Here is a 16,647-nt window from a genome sequence, read left to right as displayed (position 1 = left end):
ACTAGGTACTAACATAAAACATATAGACGAGAAGAGGTAACTTTAATGGTGAACGTAGGAAGACTGGACACAACAAAGTAGACAGAAAACAGAAGACAGGAGCTGGAAAGAGAAACAGCGTGATACAGAGTTTACTATACATGGATTCATATTATATATTACTGCGTGATCCAACCTTATCATTCGAACTCAGTATTATTTGAATTTCTTGTGTGTGTGTGTGTGTGTGTGTGTGTGTGTGTGAGAGAGAGAGAGAGAGAGATAGATAGATAGAGAGAAAGAGAGAGAGAGAGAGAGAGAGAGAGAGAGAGAGAGAGCAATGGGAGGAGGGAGAACCAGTCAGTGTACGGATGGGCAGTGAGATGGAATGAATCGGTAATGAAACCTTCTGTAAGACCGGGAAGTTAGGGGTGGCAGAGGCAGGTCGAGGGCACAGGGAGAGGCGTGAAAAAAGCGAGAGAGAATAGTAAATGGAGTAAAGAAATGCATTGTACCGTATATCTACTGTAGTGGAGAGAGAGAGAGAGAGAGAGAGAGAGAGAGAGAGAGAGAGAGAGAGAGAGAGAGAGAGAGAGAAGGGAAAAATGACAAAGAGGAAATTAAAGAAATCATACAAGAAGCGAGAGATATTATTATAAAGGGTAAAAAATAGTTTTATGAAGTCTCTCTCTCTCTCTCTCTCTCTCTCTGCAGTGTTAGAGGAAGGGTGGTTACTGAGGCATAAAACAAAATGGCAGTAACGCTGGTAGTTTGGTCACAGCGACAATTAAACCTCACCCTCACATACCAAACCCGTGTGTGTGTGTGTGTGTGTGTGTGTCCTCTTCCCACTGTCCTTATATGTGTACCTATTGTGGCCCCCCCCCTCTCTCTCTCTCTGTCTCTCAACCTACCTACAGCATCTACTCGTGTGGTGAGTACAGTGTGGTTCGTTGTGATGGATATTATACCAGTTTTTCTCCTATCCCAAATGATCTCTTGCGTCTGTGCCTTTTTACTTTTCCTGTGTTATGTATGTATGGAAGTTAGCTACAAACATAATGCTAGTTAAAATACAGACAATGACTTTAAGCTGTTTGATAATCGCTACCGCAAAAACTGATACAGTAGCGGCTTACGTGGACTGGGGCGATACGAACTCTTGGATATTTGCTTAATCTAAGGGGTCTCAGCACTAGAGAATGTATTTATTTTGTAAATTGCGTACTGTAGCTCCAGTGATATTCTGCTCATGGAAAGAAACATATCCGGTCGTTGAGAAGTATTTTGGTACGAAACAGGCTCGTATATACCTTTTTACCTAGCCAGGACAGAGTCCGCCAAGGTACTGTTTTGGTCGAGTTTGTTTTGTTTCTTTGTTAACAACATTACGGAAAAATGGTTGAATGAAATTACATGAAACTTTCAGGATATGTGGGCATTGGTTGCCAAAGAAAATGATTAAATTTGGAGGTAATCGTGTGACCTTGAAAAGTCAAAATCAAGGTCATGGTTTTTCAGAGGGCTATAAATTGAAACCGGTTGAAGATAGAGATATTTACTGTTATCAGCATACAGCAACTCCCATATAGGCTTTCATTTAGCACGAAGACCTCTGATCCTAAGTGACTTTAACAGGTCAGACTCAAGGTCATGGATATTCCGGGGGCTATAGCTCGAAAGTGGCAGCAGGCTGATATTTACTGTTATCAACATACAGGAAGTCCCATATGGGCTTTTAATTGGTATTATGACCTTTAACCTTAAGTGACCTTGAAAGGTCAAACTCAAGGTCGCAGATATTCAGGGGGCTATAACTCGAAATTCGTTGAAGGTAGAGATATTTACTGTTATCAGTATACAGGAAGTCCCGTATGGGCCTTCCATGGTACCATGATCTTTGACCTAAAGTGATCTTGAAAGGTCAAACACAAGGTCATGGATATTCAGGGGGCTATAACTCGAAACCGGTTGAGTCGTGGGAGGTTTGATGTGCCTGGCACCACTTGTTTTATTTAAAGGTATTACTGATGAAGAAAAAAAAAAGAGCTTAAAAGAAGAAAATCGATATTTTGGGGACCTGATTTCTGGACTCCTGCGACGATTAGTGGGGTTTAGCAAGCAGCCTGTACTTATATGGTGATGACATTTTAGTGTGTATGCTTTGAATCTTGCTTCACGACGGTTTTGGAGGGCGCGGCCCTATAAAGTAATGCACAAAAATCTGCTCCAACAAAGGAACAAAATACCGTTTTATTTTTCATACGGTCTGTAACATATTTTTTTGTTTGATTATTTAGTTTTATGCAGTGTCCTCTTTTCAATATGGGCTAAGGTGTTGCCCCTGGGTAGAGCACTTTGGTTTTGGAGCATGTAACACTCTATGACTGGATGGCCCTAGCAAGGTCCATGCCTCACTTCCGTATGTCAGAGTAGGGATCACAGTACTATCATGCAATAACTTCTTAACTTCCATACTCACCTCCCTAATTCTCATTACTGCTTTCAGTGAACCAACAACCTTTCTTCCCCCAACCTTACTCATCACACTACCCAAGTACTTGAATGCACTCACATTCTCCATTTCCTCACCATCCAACCTCACTGTGCATTCTGTGACTTCATTCCTCTCAAACACAATAACTTTACTCTTGTTAACATTAACTTTCAAATTCCTCTTCCTACACACTGTCCTAAATTCATTCACCAAACCTTGCAACTCCCATTCATCTTCACTCAACAGTACTGTATCATCAGCAAACAGCAACACTGAAATCTTCCACATCTCACCCTCATTCTTTAGAGCCACCCCCACATCCACTGCCCTACCTTGCACTTCCATTATAACCCCATCCATGTACTGCCATGGAGACATCTCACATCCCTGTTTCAACCCCACATTTAGATCAAACTCACTCAGCTCACCATCCACTCGCACCGTAGCCCTAGCACCTTCGTACATACTCATCACAGCAATCAACAATTTCCCCTCCACTCCATATATTTTTAATACCTTCCACATACCTTGCCTATCGATTCTGTCATAAGCCTTCTCCAAGTCCATGAAGACAGCATACACTTTCTTTCCCTTCTCTAGGTACTTCTCCACTAAACATCTTAGAACAAATATCTGATCTACACACCTTTTTCCCTTCCTAAATCCCCCTTGTTCTTCTCCAACTAGCTCCTCTGTTATATACCTATCTCTATCAATGAGTATTCTACCATATATTTTTCCAATCACACTAAGAAGGCAAATACCACAATAGTTACCACATACTTCTCTCTCCCTTTTCCCCTTGTACAAAGGAGCAGTTATACCTAATTTCCAGTCCTCTGGAACCCTTCCCTCTTCCCAAGCCAATCTACACAACTTCCATATCCACTCCACAACAATCTCACCCCCATACTTCAGCATTTCATCACACACTCCAACAATTCCTGGGGTCTTTCCCATCTTGATCTTCTTCATTGCTTCCACTACTTCCGCCCTACTGATCTCTTCCTCCCTCCTCTCATGTCTCCTTCTCCCAGCCATTCCCCAACCACTTATACTCACACTGTTCTCACTCTCTACATTCAACAAATCCTCAGTGTGCACCTTCCATCTCCTCAATTTCTCTCTCTTCTCCATCAACAATCTATTATCCCCATCTTTCACTCCCCTGCTGTTTCCCCTTTCACACTGTTTTACTTTCTTTTCCTCCTTCCAAAACAATTTCTTTCTCTTCCTCCATTTCACACTCAGATTCCTCCCAAACTCTTCATCCACTTTCTTCTTACTCACCTTCAAAGAATGGTAACGGAAATACAGTTTATAATTCACATACAATTGTCCTTCTAAAGCAGTCAGATAGTCATTATACAAGAAGCAAGGAGAAGAGGTGCTGGTATTATAAACAGTATATCATACATTCCTTGAAATGGGATTATTGATTACTTATTGCATGATTGAGGCTGAGAAAGCCTTCTCATGGTGTTGAAGGTTGGGGCTAGGCAAGATTTTTTTTTTTTTTTTTTTTGCTTTTTTGCTGATGAGCAGGGTCAAATGACATGATCTAAATTTCGGCCATTAAACCAACTGCAGGGCGCGTGTGTTGTGCTGAACTCTTGTTGCATGCAAATACGAAGGATTTATTGGAAAACTTTATTTATAAATACAAAACACATAACTAATCGTGCCTATGTGCTGTGCTGTACTGAAATGCTATTAAATAAACTTGAGCTCATTAAATAGCATTTAATGAGCTCAAATACGCATTTATTCGTACATACTTAAATTCATTACCTCCCATCTGTGCTGGAGTGGTGCTTCTAAGAGGACATACCTCAGCAGTCGACATGCAATCACTTTTTGTGGTGTTTGTACCCAAATTGCCAATGTCGGCGTGTACTGTTCATGCTGCAGTTGGGGGGATGTATCTATATATACAGGTGTGTGTTCTGTGTCTCCGGCTAAAAGAAGTAAGAATGGGCTACCAGGCCGAAATTGGTGCAGGCCTTCACACACACACACACACACACACACACACACACACACAAGAAAAAAATGAAATGAACATAGAATATGGATGATTAATCTCTAGTACGTCAGTTTCGACAAAGATATATTGACTCAGAATCCTAGATATTCGACTATTATTGTCTGCTTTAGGTGGGGAGAGACTGAATGGTTCAGGTTATGTACAACATTATCTCCCTCTGCTGACTAGTTCTAAAAGGAGACTGTTGATAATGGCAGTGTGAATATTTTCTCTTCCTTTAAAAAAGACAATTTTGTATTAAACTTTTACCAGCAGTAATTATAGAATATATACCATATATAATATTCATCACTGTAAAGGCAGACTTAACCCTTTGGATGCTAGAGGTCGGTCTTTCGTGGCTGAATACCTGGTTGTTTTATTTAGCTGAAGGGAGACCTATCGTAGAGAAAATGATAGAAACCTTCCCATATCATCCTGTTAGAGTAAGAGATTTCCCTCTGCTGGGTAATATCTGGTGATTACGATATACAGTATAAAGGAAGAAACGTCTCAGTAATCGACAAATGAAAGAATACCTACGAACTGGTGTCCATCCCAGTGGAAAGGACTACAATTAGAGGATACAAGATTAAGAGCAAAATATATAAATATAATTATTCTTTGCGGATCAGTCTACGTCTAGACACACAAATGCTTTACACAGACACATGAGCACAACAGTGCTTCCGTTCCACTGGGGAATTTGTGAGTGTAGTTTTACTGAATGAGCCAAAAAAAAATAAAGAGAAGGAAAGTGCAACAGTGAAAAATTTTGTCTTGGTGGAAACCAGAAATTGGTTGTAGAAACAAGAATCCACACGAAAAATGCTGAGTAGAGACATAGTTTAAAAGAAATATACTGGACATTCTACAAAGAGGGAGAGTGAAAGCCAGAGGAAAACGGTGACAGAATACTGAATGATTGATGTCAACAGGGTACGAATGTTGTTTTTAGCCGGAGTGTAGATTTTGTGGACAGCAATTTAATCCCTTATGTAAATGGTGTTCTCTTGTTGTCTCTTCCTCCCTCTCTTCCTCCTTTCTCCCTCTCTACCTCCTTCCCTCTACCTGTTTGTTTGTCTGTCTCTGCAATTCGTTTCACCCCTCTAGCACTCTCTCTCTCTCTCTCTCTTTCTCTCTCTCAGCAAGCTGTTCCACCTCTCTAGCACCCTTTTATTACCAGTTTATCTATTTTTCCCAACTCTCGTTCTCCCTTGCTTTCGTTTCTCCGTATTATCATCCTTCTTTTTACCTCCTGCTCTCTCTCCGTCTCCCCCTCCTCCTCCTCCTCCTCCTTCTCCTCCTCGTCCAACTATGGTTTGGAATGAAATGACTGAAATCGATAACATAAACCAAACATGGGAAATTTTCACCAACAAGTTTAATGAAGAGGTAAAGTCATGTGCACCACTACGTAACATGGATCCAGCTGGTAATGGTAAACCAAAGTGGTGGTCCAGTGAAATTTACAGTAGCTTAATAGCCAAAAAACATGCTTACCATAAATATAAAACTGCACAAGATAATGGTGATAAATTAGAGTATGATAAGCAACGCCGTGTAATGAAAAGACTTATCAAACGAAACAAGAGAGCACTGAAGATTCACTTTGCTAATATTTGCAAATTGGATCCTAAAGAATTTTGAGGTTACATTAGAAAGAAAAAGGTTATGACTGCATCAATAGGTCTTCAAGAAACGAACAACGGCAAACACAGAAAATAAGGTTGGAATGGGGAACGTTCTTAACTAGCGTGCATCTGCTTTTACAGTAGAAAACACCACCAGATACCTACTGTCACCCATAATCCAAGCAGAAATCACCATCCTCAGTATCTACACGTCCACATTCCACAACAGCGATATCCTTTCAGCCATGTATGATACATAAACAAAACCCCTGACCCTTATAGAATATCATCAAGAATTCTCAAAGATGCAAAAAATGGGTTATTGCTGCCACTCTCTGTCATATTCAATAAATCGATAAATACTGGGAAAGTCCCCATGTGAATGGAAACTAGCAAATGTAACACAATTTTTCAAAAAAAGGAAATAAGTTGCTCCCAGAAAAATTACAGACCAACCAGCTTAACATCAGCAGTGTGCAAATTAATGGAAACAATCCTAAGAGATAAAATAGTCATATATCTAGAAGAAAATAATATTATGAAAACTTGCAGCATGGATTCAGACATCGACGTTCATGCTTAAATGACTTACTGGACTTCTTCCATGATGTTTACATACTATATGACGACTCAGGAGCAGTAGATATAATTTGCCTCGACTTTCAGAAAGCATTTGACACTGCCCCTCACAACCGTCTCGTAAGTAAAATACGCAGAAATGCTTACAAGACTACATTTCAGATCGAGTACAGCAAGCTATTATAAAAGGAAAGGAATCCAAATGGCTTAATGTGATTAGTGGCGTTCCCCAGAGCTTCGTACTTGGACCGATACTTTTTATTTTCTACATATACGACCTAGATGAGGATTTAAAATGTAAAACATCGAAGTTTGCAGACGATACAAATATAATCGATGAAGTAACATCAGCGTTACAGTGGCAGAAGTTACAAAATGACATTAATACTTTGGCAAGCTGGGCAGAAAAATGACAAATGAAATTCAACACAGAAAAGTGCAAAGTACTTCATATTGGAAACAACAACGTCCATGCGAATTACAAAATAAACAATATCCAGTTATCAAGTACAAACAACGAAAAGGATCTTGGTGTGATAATATCAAATGACCTAAAGCCCAGTAAGCAGTACACGAAGGTGGTTAAAACTGCAAACAAGTTGGTTGGTTTCATTGGAAGAACTTTCGAGTTTAAATCGGAAAAGGCCATACTTGTCTTGTACAACTCGCTAGTGCGTCCCCATCACAAGCATTGTGTGCAGTTCTAGTCTCCGCACTACAGAGAAGACATAAAAAAATTAGAGAAAAAGCTGTGAAGAATCACAAAAATGATACCACGACTGAGACACAAACCATATGAGGAACGCCTTGAAGAACTTTAATTGTTTAGCCTAACGAAATGCAGGTGAAGAGGTAACCTTATTGAAGTTTTCAAAATCATGAAGGGACATGGCAACTTATACATGAATAAATATTTTGAAATAGACCGGTCGAGTCAGACCAGGAGTAATGGCTGCAAAATTAGGGGAAAGCGTTTCCAGTCCCATGAAGCATAATATTTCTTCAACAGAGTTGTAAATATCTGGAACAGATTACCTTCAGATACTGTGAACATTCTCAATTTAAACATTTAAAAACAAACTAGACAAGTACTTGCACGAGAATCTTCAGCTGACTGTTTCTGTCTGAATAACTTACTTTTACAGGTACTAGTAAGTTCATTCCCCTCCTGTCTACAAGACACCCCGTAAATTTAACGTACCCGGACATAGCATCACATCATGTTACAGTATTATATATTTATTAGTATGTTAAATACAAATCAAATAATATAAGCACAGTCAAGGATCTGCACAGGTAGCCTTGAGCTAAAGGTCTCTACTCTTCTCGACCAATGATGGCCTGTGGATCACTGAGTTTCCCTGTTAGTTAGGTGACCACCATTGGGATTTTTTTTAATGTACCAGGAGTCACTGCTTAGGAGGTAACTTGTGTATTTGTCCTCCAAGGGAAAGTTCCTTGTCTCAGCGGAGTGAACGGAGCTGGGGTTTGATTGACGGCCTACCTCAAAAGCGCCAGGCAAGACTACCACACCACCCCTCAACATCCACACTGTGCATTATCCACACTGTCTCCACTGACGCCCCGTTAACTCAACGTACCCGTACATAATGTGACGCCTTATTTATTATTTGATTATTCATTTTACTTTATCACTTTCTCTTTCAGGTTATTCAAACTGGCATCTCATAGATAAAGTATTATAGAATGTACCTTTGCTTTTCAGTCTTTGCTATGAAATTTCCACGTCAGTTTTGCCGTGCTACATGGTGGCCCTTCTCACTTTTTCTTTCTAGTTAGAACTGGAGGGTTTGGAGGCGGGGGGAGCCTTCTGGCTTTACTATCCTTATCCTCCAGCATGTAGAATTAGATCTCGCAGTCATAGTCTACTCTGTAACAAGCAGCCTCGAAAGGACCATAAGGTCTGTTGTGTTTGCTTCCCTTTGCATACCTTTGTATTTCTCCACCTCCTCCTCCTTTGTTGTTCATCATCATCATCTTCTTCGTATTTTTCTTCTTCTTGTTCTTCCTCCTCTTCTTCCTCCTACTTCTCATCTTCTTCTTCTTCTTCTTCTTGTTCTTGTTCATCACTTTTTACTTTGTACTGCCAGAATGCCTCTGCACCTCTATTCTCTTAAATCGAGTGGCAGAATAATTGCTGGTAATTTTGACATAATTTCTTGCAGTCATATAATATACTCATTTCATTCTGTGACGCGTCCGAAACAAGAGAGATACTGTAGAGTTTAGTGGTGCAACACCTTTGAGGAACTTTAGAACGGAAACCTTTAAGTACGATATCGATTTTTATAAATTGTTTTCTCAACACCCAGGAGATTTTGTGTACCATAACTTGGTATAAGACATCTGGTAGCAGAGAGTTTCATACTGTCGTTCCACATCTTGTCTATCATAGTTTCCAGCTAAGAAAAAAAAAAAAAGTCTTTTGGTAATAACTTTATAGTCCTGTCACTAACTTTATAGTCCTGTCACCATAGTGAAGGAATTAACCTAGCAAGTATGATAACAAGTAACTGAGCTATCAGTTTACTTGACTGTATCACTACGTCTCCACACCGAATTGTGGATACCAAATATATACAGTACTCTCAGTTCCTTTCTTCTTGTTTTCAAACTTTTTTTTAATTTTTTCTCTAACAACTTGGCTCCTTTCATGTATTTCTCCACAACTTCGCTTCATCTTGCTACAGTTGTTGCTTGGGATAACTATCTTATTCTTCGTTTTCCATTTTCATATTTAGACCCTTTTCAAGGTATTTACGGTGTCATAAGTCAAACCACATTAATACACAAGCTTGGGGATCATATTTTTTGGTATGTTCATTAATCATGATGGAAATTTGTACAGAAGTATATCAGAGTACCTATTGCACCAGCGTTTAGGCTATTTGGGCATCTTGGTCCTCTAATACAGTACATCGATTTGAGGGGAATGTAGTGCATAACATACTGCATGGCAGTTAACCTTCCTAGGTTCCTACTCCTCACTCTGAGCTACACAAAAAAGCTTGGTTTTAACTGGAATAACATACTAGGGCAGCACCGACAACGAGAGGGTGAATGGTGATGGCAACAATTATCTCATGATGTTATAACTCATTCTTACTTGAATGAAAACCTCTGGTAACTGGTATATACTAAGAGATTTACTTTGACCTTGGTAGGGATATTAATAACTGATAGTACCAAGATTTTTATAGTGTATATATGAATTTTTTCTCTATTTCCAGTTTTTATTTAGTCCACCACAAATGAAGGACTCTTGCACTTGGGCTACATGAATTTTGCGTCAGAAATAATGAATTGCTTCGAACTATGGAGTATTAGGTTATAAAGTGATAATAATTAGTATGAGAAAATAAAGCGAAACTTACCTCAGTGCTTCTGATTCAGGGTCATGACTTTCAAGGAATTTTAGTTTTCTTCTTGGGCATCATAATATTAACCAGTGTAACCAGTGCGTCAAAATTACCAGATACGTAAAAAAAAAAAATACATGCATGAAAGTATTTTTAATGGAGGTGACTACACATATTACATCCAGGATAAATATATGTTGAAGCATTATACTCATATTTTGCAGTAATACTCCGCATGAGAATATATCCAGTTTCGACCAACCTGGATCTTTTACAGCTTGGATGTGCTTCAGAAAAAAAAAAAAAAAAACTTCTTTATATAATCCGCCTGACAAAAAAAAAAGAAAATCCTTCTGTGGATAAAAATTTTACAATTGAAAATTTATGGGAAGTGACACGCGACACAAGATAATTATGTGCTGTTGATTAAATCTCCTCAAAATATACCACAATGCCTCCTTTGTCATACATTTTTTTCATATCATGTATCCATATACACCTTCAGTATGGACAATATTAACCTCATTTGTTTTTCGTCATTGATATTTTTGTCAAGTAGAATATGATGTTTGGAAGCGGCTAACTGACAGCACGTGCCATGTTTTCTCGTATATGGATGTATGGTATTCATGGCACTACATACTGCAATCTGGAGAAAAATGAAACGGTATTGTATGAGGCACACTCGTGTGAACAAAATGACTAAACTTTGGCCAGAACAGTGTGAGAAGGAACGATACGATTGGTGAATGACCTTTCTAACATAAAGCAGTTCTGTGCCTGCAGGCCGAGACCTTGCATCCCGATATCAGCAGTCCAGAGTGCTGCCTCTGAGCTACTTCCATCACTCTGTTTAGCAATATGTAAGAGGTTCAAAATGGTTGTTCATTATCAGTAGGAACAAAATATACTGTCAAATGGTATGCACAGATTTACCGGCCACAAACAATTGAGCTTCCATATGCGGCCAGTTGTACTTGTCACTTTGTGAACAACATATGGTTGAAACACGACCCTAATACCATTGCAGAGATACAGCCTACCTATGGGCAAGAACTGATTCCTGGACCATTAAAATGTAGAAATTGCCATCAAAATAAAGTCTCTTAAGTCCAAATTTTAGTAAAGTTATAATTATTTTTGGTTTTAATGTCAAACATCTTGAACCTTACACAGGCAAAATTTCCCCATGAGGTTACAAAGCTACCTCAAACGGATTGACGATCATGTAGATCTGTTCTGCTAGAAACCTCGGTAAAACGTGCTTGTACTCCAGAATATATCTAAGCTGTAAATCTCATTCTGCCAAAGGACTTCAGTTGTTTCTTGGGGGCTGTCCTACAGGTACAGCACATGCATACACCGTACGGGGATCCAGCACTTTCTTGTAATAGACAGCACCTCACCAGAATCGAACCACAGTCCTTCCCAAAGGCGAAGTAATGCGATATGTGAGGAGGTTTGGCTATTGGGTGGAAGCCGCAGCTATTCCACCCAGGTGTAGATTCCCCGTCAGTGCCAATCCAAGAGACAAATTAACTCATAATAACTCCAAAAAGATTAGACAGAGCCAAGCACCTTTCAGTTCTGAGCCTCGTCTTGTGTGTTGAAAGACATCATGGTCCCATAAGTGGAGTAATTGGAAAAGGAAACGTTGACTGAACATTATGTAATTTAATTCCAAACGATTACAAAAATATGTCACACTCAAATAATTCAGCAGTAATGTCCTGGACTAGTGACGTAAACGAATTCTGAATAATCTGTGCTGATATTCATAAAGAGTACCTAGTACATGAATTTGGTACCTAATAACTTTACTTCATCCACGGTTTCCAAAGCTCAAGGAGATAACTGACCACTTCCAGTTCACTGCACCAAATTCAGTTACTTCCATACCATTCCTTCACCATCACCTGGCCGGGTAACTCTCACTATTGATATACCTATACTACTGGGTGTTGGTCAGTGGCTCGGCGCGTCGGTCATCGTGTTGTCCATCTCATGTGCGCGTTTGTGAAGAGTTTGGATGAGTTGTACCAGAACTGAAGAGAGCCTCCACGCCGACTGTGGTGCAGGAACTTAACGCAGGTGGTGTGTTTATCAGCACCCTAAACCATCCACAAGGAAAACAAAAATAGACCAGCGTTATTCACTGGCAGGTCAAAACAATCAGCTAGCTACAGATACACTTTTCATTCGCCTGTGCAAAGATGTTCGTTTTAAGTAATTGATATTACAAGATCCTTCTTCTTTCTTTCTCTCTCTCTCTCTCTCTCTCTCATATCCACCACTAGGCTCATTTGTACCTTGGGCGAATTTTGCAGCCACTGATAATTGTCATTAATAAATCAACAAACCGTTCACGAACCCAAGCAAGTCAAGATAAAAAAGTATGTTTCATTATGGATAAAGAAATAGGCCATATATGGGAGACAGAACACACACACACACACACACACACACACACACACACACACACATCTATCTATCTATCTATCTCTATTTTATATATATATATATATATATATATATATATATATATATATATCCGGACAATAGAACCAAAGGCATGTCTGTGAAGCTGCAATGTCCAGATAATGAGCACTATACCTCAACTATACCCTGACCCTACTTATTCCCAAACTCCAATGTATACCTAACCTATTTGTACAGTACCTATGCTTAATTTGGCAGTATTTTCCGGTCATTCAGGCATATTTAGACATCAAAACACACATAGGAATATCCAAAGTAATGCTAAACACCAAGAAAACCATGGAGAAAATACATCATATTCATTGTATAAGTGAAAAATGGCTCCCAAGGAACAAGTAAAGGATAAAAGCAATCCTTCTAAGCTAAAGAGAGAGCGTAAGGTGATATCCGGCGTCCCGTCAGAAAGGGTCAGACTAGACTCAGAGCTTACCTACAGTGCCGCCATACATCTCGTCGCCTCACCATATTGGCACTGTAGGAACTGCACTACAATAGCTCTTTGTCATCATACAGCAATCATCATCATCATCTATACAGCAATCATCATCATCATCATCTATACAGCAATCATCATCGTCATACAGCAATCGTCATCATTGTACGAAGGTTATGCAGATAACTAGGGTCTAATATATATATATATATATATATATATATATATATATATATATATATATATATATATATATATATATATATATATATATATATATACACGGGGTCCGTTCAGAAAGTATCCAACCTCATTTTTTTTTTCTCACTAACCACTCGGAGGACAGGGGCAGGGTTCTCTGTTGCGCAGTGCAGGACCTTCATGCACATGTGTGATTAATGCCAGCTGCCATGAGTGACTCAGTGGCAGTCAGTCAGCCTGTGTTTAAAGTCGAGTACCTTATGCTTGTCATGTACCCATGCTCGTCATAATGACTAGAAAGGTTGAGCAACGTTACTGTATCAAATTTTGCCAAAAACTAGGTGATACCCAAGTTGAAACTATTAGGAAGATTCAGCAAGTTTTGGAGAATGAAGCAATGGGGGTAACACAAGTAAAGGAGTGATACAATTGCGAAAAAAAATGGTCGAATGTCAGTCGAGAGCGATCCACATCCTCGGAGACCATCAGCAAGGAGGTGTGCTGGAAAAAAAAAAAAAAAAAAAAATCTGCGATTTGGTCATAGGAAACTATCGGTTGACTGTCAAAGAAACTGCTAGTGAAACTGGAATCAGTGGTGGATCAGCACACAAAATTTTAATGGATGATTTGGGTATGTCATATGATTATTATTATTAATCATGTAGCTAGGCTCTATGAAAGGATTATTGAGAAGATCAATAATAGAGAATAAATTAGGCGAAGTGCAGTTTTATATAGAAAAGACAGAAGTACATCGGATCCTATTTTTTGTACTAAGAATAGTTGTGGAATAATGCAGGGAATATAACAAAGACTTATATGTTGCAATTATAGATCTGTCAGAGACTATATATTCAATTCCCAGAAAGATGCTCTGAAAGTGCCTTGAAGAAGGGTACAGCATCACTGGAAGAGTAAAACACGCAATAAAAGTATGTATGACTTATGTCGTGCATGGGCAGAACAGGATATGAGAAAGATGAGTGGTTTGAAGTAACAATTGGTGTGAAGCAAGGACTATGTTATTTCCATTGCTTTTTATAGTATATATGGATGTGATCATTAAGAGGTATAAGAATGTGATCATTAAGATCTATAAAGAAAGGTTTGAAGATCATGTGCAAGGAGATATATTGGTCTATGCAGATGAATGACCTGATGGAGCAACAGTAGACTCAAGTTGGGAAGAGCACCGATGTATTGGAGGGACTGTTTCGAAGAAGAAGGCCTACTATTAGTGTATTAAAGACAGAAATACTTACTAGAAAAGAAGATGATGATGTTGATGAAACTGAAATAGAAAATGAACGGGTTAAGAAAGCAGAGATTGTTAAATATCTGGGATGAGTATTCACTAGAGATGGAGGTAAGAACATGAGAGAGGTAACTGAATGAATAACCAAATGTAGCAGATGTGTGTGTTCATCATATCCAGCATTAAAAGATATATACAGTATATTCCCACAGAAGCAAGAAGAACAATTTTCCAATCAATCTTAACACCGATTTTAATTTATGCATCCGAGAGTTGGACCTTAACATCTAAGATTAGACTTCAAGCAGTGTAAATGAGAAGCTTGAGAGCTATTGTGGTCAAAACCAGCAGGGACAGGATTAGAAATGAAAACAAGAAGAAATCTGTGAGATGTAAAACTGAAAAACTAAAAATTATGATGATAAGGATACATAGAGAGAATGATTAAGAAAGAACAGTAAAGATGAGATGGAACTGAACGCCGGATGGTCGAAGATCGACAGGAGGACCGAGAAGAAGGTGTGGAGATGGTGCAGATGATATTGGTTAGGCATGTAATGAATAACTTTTGTGAACTGAGAGATCAAGAGGCCTTCAAAAGGGCGAGCTGGAGATTGCTGATTCACCTGACAGGCTAACCCTACCTTGGACTGGAAGTGAAGTGAAGTGAAATGTGATTTGGGCATGCAAAGAATTTCTGCCAAGCTTGTTCCAAAGCTCCTTTCACGTGAACAACAAGGTCTGTGGATGAACATTGCTCAAGACATGTTGAAGTATGCAAATCGCGATCCAGACTTTCTCAAGACTGTTATCACTGGAGGTGAGAGTTGGGTGTACGGGTATGACCCAGAAACCAAAGCATGGAGGTGGAGGCATGCAGGGTCGCCTCGGCCAAAAAAAGTACGACAGGTCCGCAACAAGGTGAAATTAATCTTGACAGTTTTTTTTTTCCTGAATACCGTGGTGTTTTCCATCACTAATATGCACCAAAAGGTAAGGCTGTTGACAAACATTAGTACCTCGACGTTATCTGTCGTCTCGAGACGCATTTCGGTGGAAGAGACCAGACCTTTGAAAAACGGCAATTGGAAGCTGCACCATGACAAAACTCTTGCCCATTCTTCTCAACTGTTTCGGGAATTTTTGTTGAAAACATATCCCGCAGATCTGGCAAGGTCCCTACTCATCAGAAATGGCTTTGTGCAACTTTTGCTTGTTCCCCAAGCTCAAAACTGCGGAACGGTTCCCATTTTGAGACGAGAGAAGAGCTCTTGACGAATGCAATAAAATGCCTGCAGGAGATACCGAAAACCGATTTTGAAAGGTGTTTCAGGCAGTGGAAACAACACTGGGCTATGTGTGTCATGTCAGAAGGGGCCTACGTTGAGGGTGATTAGTGTCCTAGCTCAACTGGCTAACTATTTATTTTTTTTAGAGCTTAAAACCAACTACATTCTGAACAGACCCCGTATGTATTTATGTTTTTTTTTTTTTTTTTTTTTTTTTTTATGTGTCCGACTCTGGGCATAGGCTTCACAGCCTGCTATCAAGGCCCAGCAGTCCTCCTACATACCATACACCTCTACATGTCACCACTTCGGCGTTAACACCCACCGTCCATATTGAATACATGCTAGGGCTGTCTCATACAGGACTGGCGTATTGGTATTAGCGGGGGTATTTTTACGACATGTCGGCGGGTCTTCTGGTAGATCAGTAAGGCCTCATTTAATGAAATTCAAATCCTTAAACTGTTCCCTGCCCCAGCCGGGATTCGAACCTGGCTCCGTAAGGACTCCAGGCCACCTCTCTACCGATTGAGCCACCGCCTATGTACTCGTGTATATATATATATATATATATATATATATATATATATATATATATATATATATATATATATATTTGCTTATTTCATTCAGTTCTGAATGTAACCCTAACAGTAAAGGGATGGGATCAGGCTGGGCAATATAGATAACCAACTCTCTATTCTGAAAAGTCTCTTCCAAGCTGAATAAAGTAGTATCGAAATAGCCAGATTGAAAAAAAAAAAAGTCTTGTAGTGAATGCATTTAAACGATGGATATGGATGTCTTTATAGAAAGAATTAAGTACACACATAGATCAAACATTACATATGCAGTAGAGAAATAACCTGATACTG

Source organism: Coenobita brevimanus, chromosome 4 (assembly GCF_032717465.1).
Source record: "Coenobita brevimanus isolate Jiangsu-jjx chromosome 4, ASM3271746v2, whole genome shotgun sequence".
NCBI classification, from domain to species: Eukaryota; Metazoa; Arthropoda; class Malacostraca; order Decapoda; family Coenobitidae; genus Coenobita; species Coenobita brevimanus.
This window is presented reverse-complemented; position numbering follows the sequence as displayed.